The sequence below is a fragment of the Varroa jacobsoni genome, unplaced genomic scaffold, assembly GCF_002532875.2.
Source record: "Varroa jacobsoni isolate VJ856 unplaced genomic scaffold, vjacob_1.0 contig02810, whole genome shotgun sequence".
NCBI lineage: Eukaryota > Metazoa > Arthropoda > Arachnida > Mesostigmata > Varroidae > Varroa > Varroa jacobsoni.
The window spans coordinates 31,446-44,300 of NW_019214886.1; the positions used below are offsets into that span (position 1 = coordinate 31,446).

Consider the following 12,855-nt stretch of genomic DNA (forward strand, 5'->3'; position numbering starts at 1 on the left):
GATGCCCGGTCTTCAGGTTGGAGTTTAACAAACATGCTATATCACTCATGTACACTTACAGCATTGCATCACTTACAGCATTGCATAACTTACAGAAACTCACATGACACCGAATAAGTCTTCAACTTGTTTTCCTGGCACAACTAAGTTTACGCTACCCAACGCGAAGTTTATATATTATTCGTTGCAGCCGTAATAATTTAGGTTTTCTTTTAAATAATAACCTAAGAATCAACTAACTAATATTTAATTGAATTAAAACTACAACAGGCACATAACCAGCACATTTATTCGAATGCTCTCTTATCTCACCACTAAATCTAGTGGCAATGTCTTGGAAAAGCTCTAAAGGTACTGAAGACCCATTGCGGCATCTCTGTTTTTGACGTTTATGTCGTTTGCTTTATTGCTAACGGCTCAAAACAAAGCGCAAAATATCGTTGAACATAATCGTCGACACTCATTCGTTGAAAAGCCGAAAGATGAACAGATTCTGGAACGTAAACCGCGATCAGATTTAGCCGTTACTCTAGGCAGAAAGGCGGCCAAAAACCGAAATGGGTAATCGTGTATGACGCTGGTGACGACGCGCAACACTCTCTTCCCCAGGCAAAGCGCCCGACAGTATCGTCATCATCATTTTGATTATTATTAATATGTCACTGTTGAGAAGCATGCCAACGTGTTGTTGCGTCGAGATAACAACAATGACAGTGACGGCAACAACAGCAGCAGAAGCAAAGAAACAAGCGGCATGGTGGCAGGCTCTGTGTTCTCTGTGGTGTCCGTGTATCTATCTACACAAACAAACAAAAAAAAAAACCAGACAAACGCACACCGATTCACTGAGACATAGACACGACTACTCCCTCCGCTTTGTGTCATGATATCTAATTGGTAGAGTTATTTCGTTATTATTTCAGGTTTCATCATCAGCGGCGGCAGTAGCGCCATTGCCGCCATAATCGCCGACGATAGCGGGAGCGCTGCTGCAACTACCATTACTGCTGCTGTTGTCGTTGTTGCAGTATATTTTTTGGTAAAGCGAAGAGAAGCGGCGGGCTGGACCTGATTGCTCGCCCCGGAGCAGTCGAGACCCGAAGCTTTCGTCTCCGGTCGAGAGCAGAAATACAACAAAAGCTGCACAAAATGCCAAGGAGACGAGCGATGACTAACGAAGCTGGATTGCCAGTTTTTCATCGTGGTGAGCTCAACAAGCGATCGCGCTTATAGGCAAGAGCGGCTCGTGAGTGAGGCCTATTAGCTGAGAGAAGTGTAGCCTGAAGTGCTCCGAAAGACGCGTGCATGGAAGCGAACTACGAGCGGAGTGAAAGGGCGCGAGAGGGGCTCTACGAATCGGAAACAACATAAATTAAAAAAAGCAGTTGAACGAAAAAGTAAGTACCTCCATTCATCTAAAAAGTTAATTGTAAAGATGGGTGTGACAAGATGTGAATGTGTGCACATGAGTGGAATGGAGAACGCAATGTGCGATTAGTACGAGTAATAAATTCGTCTTGTCACATGAAAGCGGCAAGAAATGATTCAGATTTCAGGAGAGATATCGGTCGAGCACTTATATTGCAGGAAGTACCAAAAGAAAAAGAAGCTTTCGTTTTGGAAACGTTCGCAGGTCAAGTAGCTGGACAACGCTACGGTGCAAAATTAGAGCATGTCGCATGGGCGGGAACTTAGCAAATGTCGTAAACCCTCATAACATATAGACATGAACAAACGTTTTACTTATGGCCTTATGCTATCCACGTTTCTAAAGTACCTTAGGTAAGCGTGCTGACTTTTCTGGACGCGTGAGTGAACAACAAAGGTTCGAATATGTGTACACAAAAGATCATCAATGATTCCCGTTTATGGGCCAGAGCAGCATTATATTGCGCAGCGGGTTAACTTTGTAAATCATCCGTACCTAAGGCAAACAATCAAATATTTCGCGAATAGGACACAGTTGAAGGCAGCGAAGTAAGGCCAATCACGCGTAAACCTGAGCAGCGATGTACCATTTGATTTTTTGGCATAACTCGCCAATATATAATGAACGCAATTATTTGATACTTGTTTTATTCTGTACCGTGGCGTCACAAGCGACACTCATCTGAATACCTCACACAGATATAATAGGGTTGCCCCTATAGTTAATGGCAACGCTCTCTGCCTTAGCTACTACGCGTTTTGTGTTGAACTTTAGCGAATACAGATACAAGCGGTAACAGCTCCATAACCCAACTGAGAACGCCACACGTTAAAGTATAGCCTGACGAGTGAGAAGAATTATTCTGGACTAATTACAGATAATTTTTCATTGTTTATGCGACTCCGGATGATCAATAGTGTCACGCCAACATTGCGGAGTAATCAACACATTCAAATAATTGCCATATGCACCTAATTTTGTAAACAAAACAAGTAGAAGCCTATATATTTTCGATCGAGTGTAGGCCTGCTTTTGCCCTTCCATAAAAAAAGCTAATTTATTTTTAGTGACCAAACAGGCTATATTTAAACTAAAAAGATAATTTACGTGCACCTCAGAGGCAGGATAGCGTTTGGGTGTCTCATCATTAAACACTTGTATTCACTTCTTCATTAACTAGGGTGCTTTTAAATAATTACGACCCTCAGGCGCTGACATTTTGACAATGTTGCGTTACATATGTCTTATAAAATGACTTAAATCATTTGATGGTAGCCAGCACGCTCACGTCCGACATTATAGACCCAACCCAATGGTGAGTTAATTAAGAAAAACGAAATTTGGGTTCAGTAGGCATATCAGTATATTCAATGGACATGGCTCGTCAGCTTTTTCTGACGGCTTTATGCTTGGACACGACAAAAGTGAGCTTTTGCGGTATTTTGAGTGAAAAAGATTTACTAGGCAAAAAATAAACAGCGATTTTGCATTAGATAATGAGGCCCATGCAGGTGCATAAAAACGCCCCATTACAAACACAATAAGAGAGTCAAAGATTCGAGTTGACAGAGCTGTTGTGAAAAAAAAACTTCTGAAGTTTTTTTTGTCTACTATAAACTATATATCTTTTTTTTTTTTTTTTTCAAGAATAAAGCCACGATATACGTATGTAGACGTGAAAAATATGGTTGATCCTGCAATAGGCTTTTCTATGAGTCGATTGAAAGTATCATCCTCTGAAAGCAAATCAAAGTGAGCATCGCTTGTTATTGATAACAGTGGCAAATATTGTTCGACGAGTCTGCAATTATTATATTCAAATGGCCGTCCGCTTCACAACTTCAAGTTCGAATTTTTCATAAGTCTGATTACCTGCCCTATTACATTAATTCTAATTAAATTATACGAACTGGTATTTCTAGTATAACTCAACACAATTTGCCTTTTTAGAAATCTTGGAGTGACTTGGTTTGTAGGCGGAGCTCTAGCTAATGTCTCAGTGCAAATTTACTATAAAGAATCTGCCACGAAAGGGGCCGGTAAGGATGCAACGTGTTCGGTCTATCGATCTAAGATGACAGGCGGTCATCGCTGGTTTAAGCCTCAGTGTAGAAGAATACTCACTATAGCACATTGTTACAATGTCATTTCATAGATCTGTTACTTAAAAAAAAACTCGAACACGTTTAGCAAAACTTACAGATCAGATAAATAATAGCGAATAAAAAGAAACATATTATATAATACATCACATCGAGGCTGATATTCCGCGGACTAAGCCTGCCTTTCACGGGTTTTGACGGGGAACAAGTAGCATTATTAAAAAAAATGTATATGGATGTAGACATTTTCATCCTCTACGTGTCCGACTGCAAAGCGTGCACAGTTTCGTGCTCATTTGTTGCATGCACGTATCTTTACAATGTATATGACAGTATGAACTTCATTATAGAAATGATCGTGGAGACGTGCAAAGCAGTCTAAGATAAAATCGATCGTTGATGTATAAAAATTCCATACATAATGATTTGGCATCAACTAAGGCCATCATTTAACGCTGCTCTTGATTATTGTCAATTAATAGTGGTTTCTATCTGTATAGGGATATATATTTGAAATACGAGAGCTCTTATTGCCCGCAGTCATATTGCCTACCCGTACAATTTTAGTCGCAGTTAAACTACGTTCAAAAACCCTCGATTCAACACTGAACGAAAACGATTTGTTTTCTGATCGACGTTGCAAGCAGTACATAGAAGCTTTACTGATGTGGCTCGAGTGTTGGTATTATGCTGCTGCACGAGACATATTAGCCAGTTTTCACCTTTAAAGAGTCTAACATGGCTTAAATTTGTTTGATTTTCTCGGTTGTTGTAAAAATACATTTCCAGTAGATCCTTTAGGACCCGAATACGCGGCTGATTGATTAACGCCTGAACCAAATAGATTTAATCTTTATCTAGTTGGCTGGCAGACTTTCGTGTAGTCATTCTGTTCTCGGGTTTCGCTTTGGTATTTGCAAGCAACCTGACCAAATGTGGTAGCGGCCCTACGTCTATGACTCGCTGGGTTCAAAATCTCATTTCGAGTGTTATACCCAATACAGTCGAGCACTACACCCACTATATTTAGCCCATTTTAGAGATTGTTATCGGCTAGCAGGCGCTCAAAGGAAGATGCTACCTCACTACTGACACCGGACCCTTAAGTTCGAGGACTTTTCTAAGGGAGTGAATATTATTCGAGGTTTTCATCAACCTCAGTAACTTTTTCACATTATTTAGATTCGGCAAAGTATTGAAGATACGCACTCTTTGCTTACAGACCTTTGCAAGCAGCGAGCCACAGCGAACAAAACAGCAGGTCTAATCTACACGCCAGCCGTCGTTTGCATACTACTATACATTTCTCTGCTGCTTCATTTATTTGCCCGTGCCCCTTTTTGTTTCGACTGGACAGAACAGCAAAGGAGATAGCCATCGACTTCAATATTCTTCATGAAGGATATTTTTGTCTGAAATTGACGTCCGAACAAAATGCATGAAGTTCAGAACTGGTATAATGTTCGCTTTGATGATTATAGTACAGAACACTTATCCACCACTGGCGATATTTTCCAACTGCTTTTTGAGTCAAAATCTCGTCCAATGCGTCAGACTGAACCAATTCAATGAACACTGCCTTTCCATCCACTAGGGCCAGCATATTACTGTTCGGAGGCCTCGATAAGTTTGACGAGAAACCGGCCAGCTTTGAACATACGCCTCTTAAAAGAGCTTCGACCAATCGGATTACCACCTCTTTATTAACATACAAACACGCCGCAACATCTCCCATCCAGAAAAGATCACTAAGTTCTGCACACTCTTCAGTGTAAGATCATTTTCCAAGAAGAATACATCTTTAACTATCTCAGTACAATGTATCGCAGGCTATATATATACAGGCGATCATCTGTGATTGGCTAGGTTTGTTCAGTCTGCACGTTGGTGTCTTCATACGGTACGTTCATGGTAAGCTGTAGCAACCGGAAGCCATTGCCACTCACTCAGTTATGCAGCGACTGCTCGGAAAATAGGCTCGAGAGGCAGTGAGGCTCCGGTCACGGCCAGAGGTCGTAGACGAGCACCTAGATGCTATCTTACAGACGAAATGAATCTTAAGCGATACAAACAGATAGTTATTAGGCACTAGAGAGGTTCAGTGTTTCTCGGGACGGCATCAATAACGATGGTCATTAAATTATTTTGTTCAGTGAGTGAGCTCTATAACAGAACAACAACTTTGATTACGGCGCACTTCTTCTCGTGAGACATGCCTTCGTATATTGGCATAATGACAGCTCGAATCGGGTGACGCTGAACGGCCGGATTTTTTCGAGCTTGACTGCTATAACGTTCACCTTAATTAATTAGGCGCGTTTAGACTCAGGCATCTACGGCACTCTTTTTTGTTGACGTGATACTTGAGCAAATTTGTTGACACGACCTGTATATCTCTAGTTTGCTATGACGTACGCCATCCAGTAAATTAATCTCGGCACACGACTAGTAAACAAACGAGCAGCACAAGATATATTGTTTAGATGACCCAGATAAAGCAGGACCGTTTTATCTATATCGTATGCTACGGGCATCTAGTGCTCTCAAATTAAAAATTAAGTTTCATCAACTTGAACTGAATCGAAATTAAAACGTGTGATAACAACACAAAAATCGCTGCTCTGCGCGATTAGAAGAAAGCGAAATGAATCAGCATCAGCGTTCGGAGTACCCTGAAGACACAGTGCTCTGTGGGTTCTGCGCAAATTTAGAAAACGATGTATGACAACTTGGGTCCGACTCTGGTTGGTGCATCATAGGACGAGAAGTCAATCTAAAGATCTTTCTTGTGGGGACCAGATGACTCTACGGGCATCACATGCTATTGCACCGTTTGACTACCGGTCAGAAGAACAGGTTGGATAAAATCACCGATGACATTGACCTTTTCTTTCGAATAACTAGCACGTACGATACGTTGAGGTTGTGAAATAGGTATCAAAATAACTGTAGAACACAAACTGGGAGCATCGTATTGATGTACACCGTCAACGAGCGCTCTCAAAGTATGACAAATACACCAAAGAACGATACAGAATGCAGTGTTTTGTAAAATTCAATCTATGTAAATAACGATGTCAAATGACCGCCTCATATAATGATTGGGCAATGCAAATTCTATAAGGCGACATGCCTAGATAATTAGTATCTGTACTCAAAAATAGCCATGCTTATATGCATTACTTAGATGACAACCGTATCTTCTGGCAAGTGTGGTTGAAAGCTGGGCTAAAAATAGAAGTTGGAATCCAGCTTGCCAACGAAGCTATTCGCTCTCTTTAAGCCACGCTAGAAATCAGCCGTTCATGTGTATGCGCAAAACCGGTCGTCTGGTTGCGCCTCAATGACATATACATATATTGCTTTGCCTCGTAGCATGCATCGATGGAAACGACCAATGGGTAAACAATTATATCCCAATTATTACCCAAACAATATTTGCTGCGAGCAGTTTACTCTTCCATTGGATCCGAGTTGAGACTTGCGCAAAATGAAGGGGAAGACTTTTTGCACGCTAACCAACTCCTGCCAGTGTTTTAAGTAGTTAAGAGCGTGTACTAGAATCTTAAAAAAAAAAATTAAACACACCCTGTCAATAGCACGTTAGGTAAGCGTTTTCCGTTTCGTCAGTTTGCGTCACCAGGTTGCACTGAGACATGCTGTTGCGAGTCGCGTACAGCAGATAGAGGTAATTTAATAATATCACAACCAATTTAGATTACTTGCCGATACTGTGTTTCTAAATGTTTAAATAAATATCGAAGAGAGACATAGAAACGCATCTTTTTCGTACTGGTGAAGCGTACGAGTGGACTGAATTTAACTGCGCCGTTTCGTGCGGCACAACTGAGCGCACGTTGATTAATTACAGGTTTGAGACAGTGACGAATTTCAGATTTGTGACTGAATAGAATCGGTTCCGTATGGCACCCTCATAGTCGTACCAAAATATCGACTATTCCAACTGGTGTCTGTATATAATATACTGCATGTGTCAACAAGCTTGTCCCGCTTGAACAGGAACAAACACTGAACCATCTCGTTCACGACGATGCTATGCTCACTCTAAGTAAGGCATGGAATTGCTTACGAAACATCCCGCTGCATATCAACACGAAGGTAGATTTCGAATACCCACAAACTTATCGAGTCCAGCCGAGATCGTTCTGCTACACGCAAGTATATTTACTAATAAACTTGATAATTTGAGCGACTAATTAGTCGCTTTATTCGTCATTTTCTCAAAAGTAGAAAACGATCATCTTTCTTGTTTACAGAATTATCTTGTGTGCATGAGGCCGGAAAGTTTGTCGTATCCTTAACAGACAAACGCCATTAAGCGCTGCATCACTTTGATATATGCGCTGCCCGTCGTCAACGACGGGCCTGCGCCGTTTTCTATTAGGTCAACGCTAATTAATTCAGGCTTATATCATTATCTCAAAATAATTTACAAGTTAATTAATTATGAAGTAAGCAAGTTATTATCTTTAAGTGTTCGCATAATACGAACCATGCATACTTGGCGATTTATTGGAGTTTATTGTGGTCCTATATGCTGTGTTATTTCTCTTCATTCCCTATTTGATACCATTATCCTTTGGTTTCTGATGCGTGCTTTTGACTACATATTTGTTTTTGTATCACTTGATTTATTTCAGTTTGGAATGACGCTATATTTTTGCCGTGAAAGGGCTAAACCTCAGGTACGTCTCCGCTACAAACGGAATAATTATTCACTTGCTTCGCCATATTGTCCATTTCAGACTGGCTTTTAGGGTCCAACATAAACATCTATTCGCAGCTAACGGCTTACTTTTCAGTGTGAAAATAACACTAAACATAATGCATCTGAATGGTTAGGACTAGCAATATATACAACAAAAACTTACAAAATTAAAGCAGGAGAGTAATTTTTATAGTCCGCCTTTTTAGTAGATGTAAAATGTAAACGTGAGGACGTTTACGCAGTTCCAGTAGACGTGTTCACGTTTGTTCGGCGCTAAGGACCGCACCCTATATACCTGAAATATATTTTACTTCCCCTCTGCTACGCGATACTCGGGCTTCTCCAAGCGCCGGCTGACCACACTTGACTTAGCTTAGTTGCGTTCCAAAAAACACGCCAATTACGTAGCGCTGGATGCATTCGTGACTCATTACTTCTTTTTGACGTCCGTGACTTTTTCAGTGGTATTCAATTTCGTTCTGACTTGGATTTTTTTAATCTCCATATTTAATCATCGTGACTCGCGTTTTTGTGCATTTATTTCCTTGCAGAGTCTCGTTACCAATCACGGCCTGCCGCTGTCAACAGATGCCACGTGTTAATACATGATTCAAAAGATCCAACTAAGTGTTACATGCTTGTTGTTCACAGCGTTACGATGCCGTTTCTAACGGTGGTGATGCACTCTCGATGCGCATCCAACGCTCGGTGCAACATTGCTTGTGATATAATCGTCAGCATGCATATACATATTCTTACTGCCGGCTTTCGCCTATCGCATTCGGCAGGGTAACAAATCCAGTCTATTGCCTCCCGGTCCTAATGGCTGACGATCAGCAACGAAGAGACGAAACCAAAAAAAAACTGCTCTATCAACGCTGCGTCAGCCGCCAGACAACCAGTCAGCTTCAGTAATGACAGCGATAACGACAATTAGAACAATAGCAACCACCAAAAACCCTAAAGCTCAAATGGCTTCATCTTGGCGTAAATCGGCCGGCCCGTATTCTGACTGCGTGATGCCCGTTTCGTCAGTGCCATTAGTGCTTGCGCACCTTGTATAGCATCAACATCGATAGCAGCAGCAGCAGCAGCAGCAGCGGCAATAACAATAACGACAACGACCTTATAAAAATAATCATTAATCGTTACCGGCAAAAACTGCAGAGCGGGCCGGCCATGGCCTCACGCTACCGCTGGCCAATACTGCTATGACAGGAACAGCAAACTCTCATGGAGACGAAGCCAGCGATCACTTGCAGAAAAGAAAAACCAGGGAACAACATGATTGTTCACATGATGGAAGCTGACGATATCCGACTGAAGAGATAAACAAGTTGATAAAGAAAAGAGAAACGGCTACAGGATTAAATGTTCAGACATGCCCCATTAACATTATGCTAAAATGGACGGTGCTGGAGCAGTCAGTCCATCAGAAGCAAGTAATACAAAAAATAATAACGGTAGTAATGAGCGTCTATAAAAATTAATGCCTTTTTGAATTCACCTGCCTCTTGCGCATCATGCATGCATGCATGCATACAACTTACATGAGTGCACAATATTCTTCGCACTAGCAATCCAAATGTAAATTGTTTGACTATTTATTTCTAGGCACCGTATGCTGGAATACAATTTTCTACAACCAACAGTTTGTGAAAACAGACTGCCGCCCTTCGCGAAAGACACTTTAGGGCAGTATTAAGTAGCTGAGTAAACTAGATTGTTCTGAAAAACATGTCCGAAACGAGCACGTAAGAATAAGAGCATATCCATCTGAAGATCTCAAGCAACTAATACGATGAATATTGTTCAGAAATACAGTTCAATTTTCTGTGTTTTCAGGAACATTGTCGTGGTTAATCTACCAGAAAGAACATTAACATTTTCATGTTTGCTGCTTAAATATGTCCACTTGTTGATCAGTCAATTGATCAAGCTAAATTTAAGAATAGAAGCAAAAATGATCCCCAAATACGTGTACACCAAATTGAAATAAGCAGGCGACTGCAGAGAAAATACACAATGTATGCGTTGCTTAGCTTTCGCTTGGTGAATGATGCTATATCGTTTTTGATTTATTTGAAAACGCAAATATAGCCATTAATTTTTAAGGAACCAGTTTTGCGCGTTCTTAATTTAATAGCACAATCAAACTTACAATGAAAACCATCGACATAGCGGTTAGCTAGAGTTCCTAAGAGATAGAAACACTAAATTTTTCTTTGTTACTATTTTCACTCTTATATCGGCAATAAACGTGTAGAATAACAGCAAAAAGAGAAATGATTAGGCCCCATAAGAAAATAAAGCTATGTATACGTTATATATAATGTAACCATATCGCGGTAGAGTAGATCAATGTAACGCTAAGAATGTTTTTGACTTTAATAATCTTACGAGTGAATGTATCAAGTGCAGACACCTCTTCAACAGGCCATAATGCCTGATACGTCGTTATAGATCTGTTATTAAGCCTTTTATAATCATCTAGGTTTACGTTTGCAATTATAAATAACTGTAATGTGTATCTTTGTTTTATGTCGTTGGCAGGGCTCGAATCAGCAACTCCTGGCTTTTTCAACGCTTAAGAATAATTTGAGTCTGATTATGTTACGTTCAACACCGGTTTTGTGTAAATGTGATAAGAATGAAAAGGGAAAACAAAGTTAACTAGTTTAAAACGCAACTTGAGTTTGTGCATATCTCGAGTTTTCTTTTTATCATTGATTAAATCAACCGTACACTCGTAAACGATACGTTCAAGTGTCTGAGGTTCAGCCGATATCTGCACCGAACGCAAACGATTTGTATTGTTATGTGAAGTACACATCGTGTCAATCAGCCCCTCATATTTGCAGTCGAAATACGCCTTCTAATTCAATCGGTTTGGACCTATACTGAACAGAAAGGATAAAAAAGAAAAAGGTGAAAAATGTCCTGCTTTATCAATTAGCTATCGCAGAGCTTAGTACGATAAAAGGAAAAAAAAAAGAGAAATAGAAGTCTATTCCTCGTTTTTGATCATAACGTTTTTAAGAAGCTTTTACACTTCCTGAATTCAGTAAAAGTAAAAGAAAGGGGAAGAACTGTAGAAACGATAACCATTGGACCTCCAAAGCGTGAATTTACCTAAACTATTATTCATTGATACGTGTTCACATGACTAGGATATGTTCGCCATAGCCAGTCTCGTTTGCGGATGATGGGCAATCGTTAATTCTTTCCCCAGGTTTCTCTAGAATGTAGCGCAGATTTTTTGTAGCAATTCCTATAGTATGGCCGCACTTATAACGAGAATAGTAATATTAATACGCGCGCATAATCTGACGGAACACTACTAAAAGTTTAACTTAAGAGCGTTAGTCAACTAATAACAGATCATTTTTAAGTAGTAACAGCTACAGTCAGTTTATAGCATATTGTCGTTTCAGCAGAGAAAGACGTAAACCTAAGGAATTCATCAAGGAATTTTGGACAGAAACAAATTACGGTGTACGTGCTACCTTAACAGATTCACATTATGACACCACGTTAAACATAACATCTATCAGGCTGACGATGCTAGTTTTGCTATTTGGAACGATATAAACGCAAAGTATAATACATATTAGGTACACTCGCAGTTCTTTTGTTGAAGATCTTAAGGATTTTTTTTTTTTGCATTTTTGGGTATGTGTACTGCATTATCTCGCTCATCTGTTTCGGCAGTACTACAATGGAGTATCAAAGGACGCCAACAATTGTAAATAATAAACACCATTGTGTATTAGCAAATTGCCCATTTTCCATCTAGCATGAACACTGGTTGCTTTGTCTATCCTCTTACATGAGTTCTAGGCCACTTGTATTCGTAAAAAAAAAATACCGAGATAAGGGGATCGATTTCAGTCACGCGAGATCCGTATAGAAAAATAATCGACTTTTCTCCTTATCCATAGTACACCTTATGTAAGCCAAGGTTTCAACCTGTATTTATTCCATATATCGACATCAGTTTTTACTGTACCAGGCGTTCCATCTGCCAGGCATTTTACCACCATTTTTATGTTACTGGATCTTCGGCACGCAGGTCGATTTTAATTGGCATTTTAGACGAAGCTACCATTTGATGTTAAAATTCAAATCAATTTCCTAATATACTGACTAGTGCATGTGAATGTGTTTCATACTTTAGTTACGATAAAGTTCGATAATGACAGGCTTATCGGAGAAATTTAAGCATTTAGACAATCTTTTGCCTTCCACAAAAAAAAACTGACTACCATGATATGGAATAGGGCCAAATGCATAATTAAACTAATTTTTTTCAAAACGTCGGCGGCCTTCGCTTTTAGACAAAACGATAGAGTTGAACGAACAGTCTATACGGGTTCGAATGTCACAGCAAATGGTCAGCATAACCAAGCCGTCACGTTTATTCGTTGACTTAGCTCAAATATGCAAGATCGTTTCTTTTTCATCGTTCAATGCATATATTCATTATATTTATGGTATCAACATCGGGACTCAGTGTAATTATTAATCTGGGGTCCCCTGTATGGGTTGTCAGACGATATTCTGAATCGGTTTTAGGTTGATTTTGAATGGTACTG

At 40.0% G+C, this 12,855-nt stretch overlaps 1 long non-coding RNA gene across 9 annotated transcripts; it reads left to right on the forward strand.

Annotated features, from left to right (window-relative positions):
• The first annotated feature begins 280 nt into the window (after positions 1 to 280).
• Positions 281 to 10,381, forward strand: LOC111272629 (uncharacterized). Of its 9 annotated transcripts, XR_015315786.1 has the most exons (5): positions 281 to 789; positions 924 to 1,397; positions 7,552 to 7,706; positions 8,193 to 8,237; positions 8,812 to 10,381. It is a non-coding gene; the product is annotated as an uncharacterized LOC111272629 (long non-coding RNA). The 9 variants fall into 9 exon arrangements; XR_002687625.2 differs by having other exon boundaries at positions 281 to 1,397; positions 7,552 to 7,710; XR_015315783.1 differs by having other exon boundaries at positions 281 to 1,397.
• The last annotated feature ends 2,474 nt before the right edge of the window (positions 10,382 to 12,855 follow it).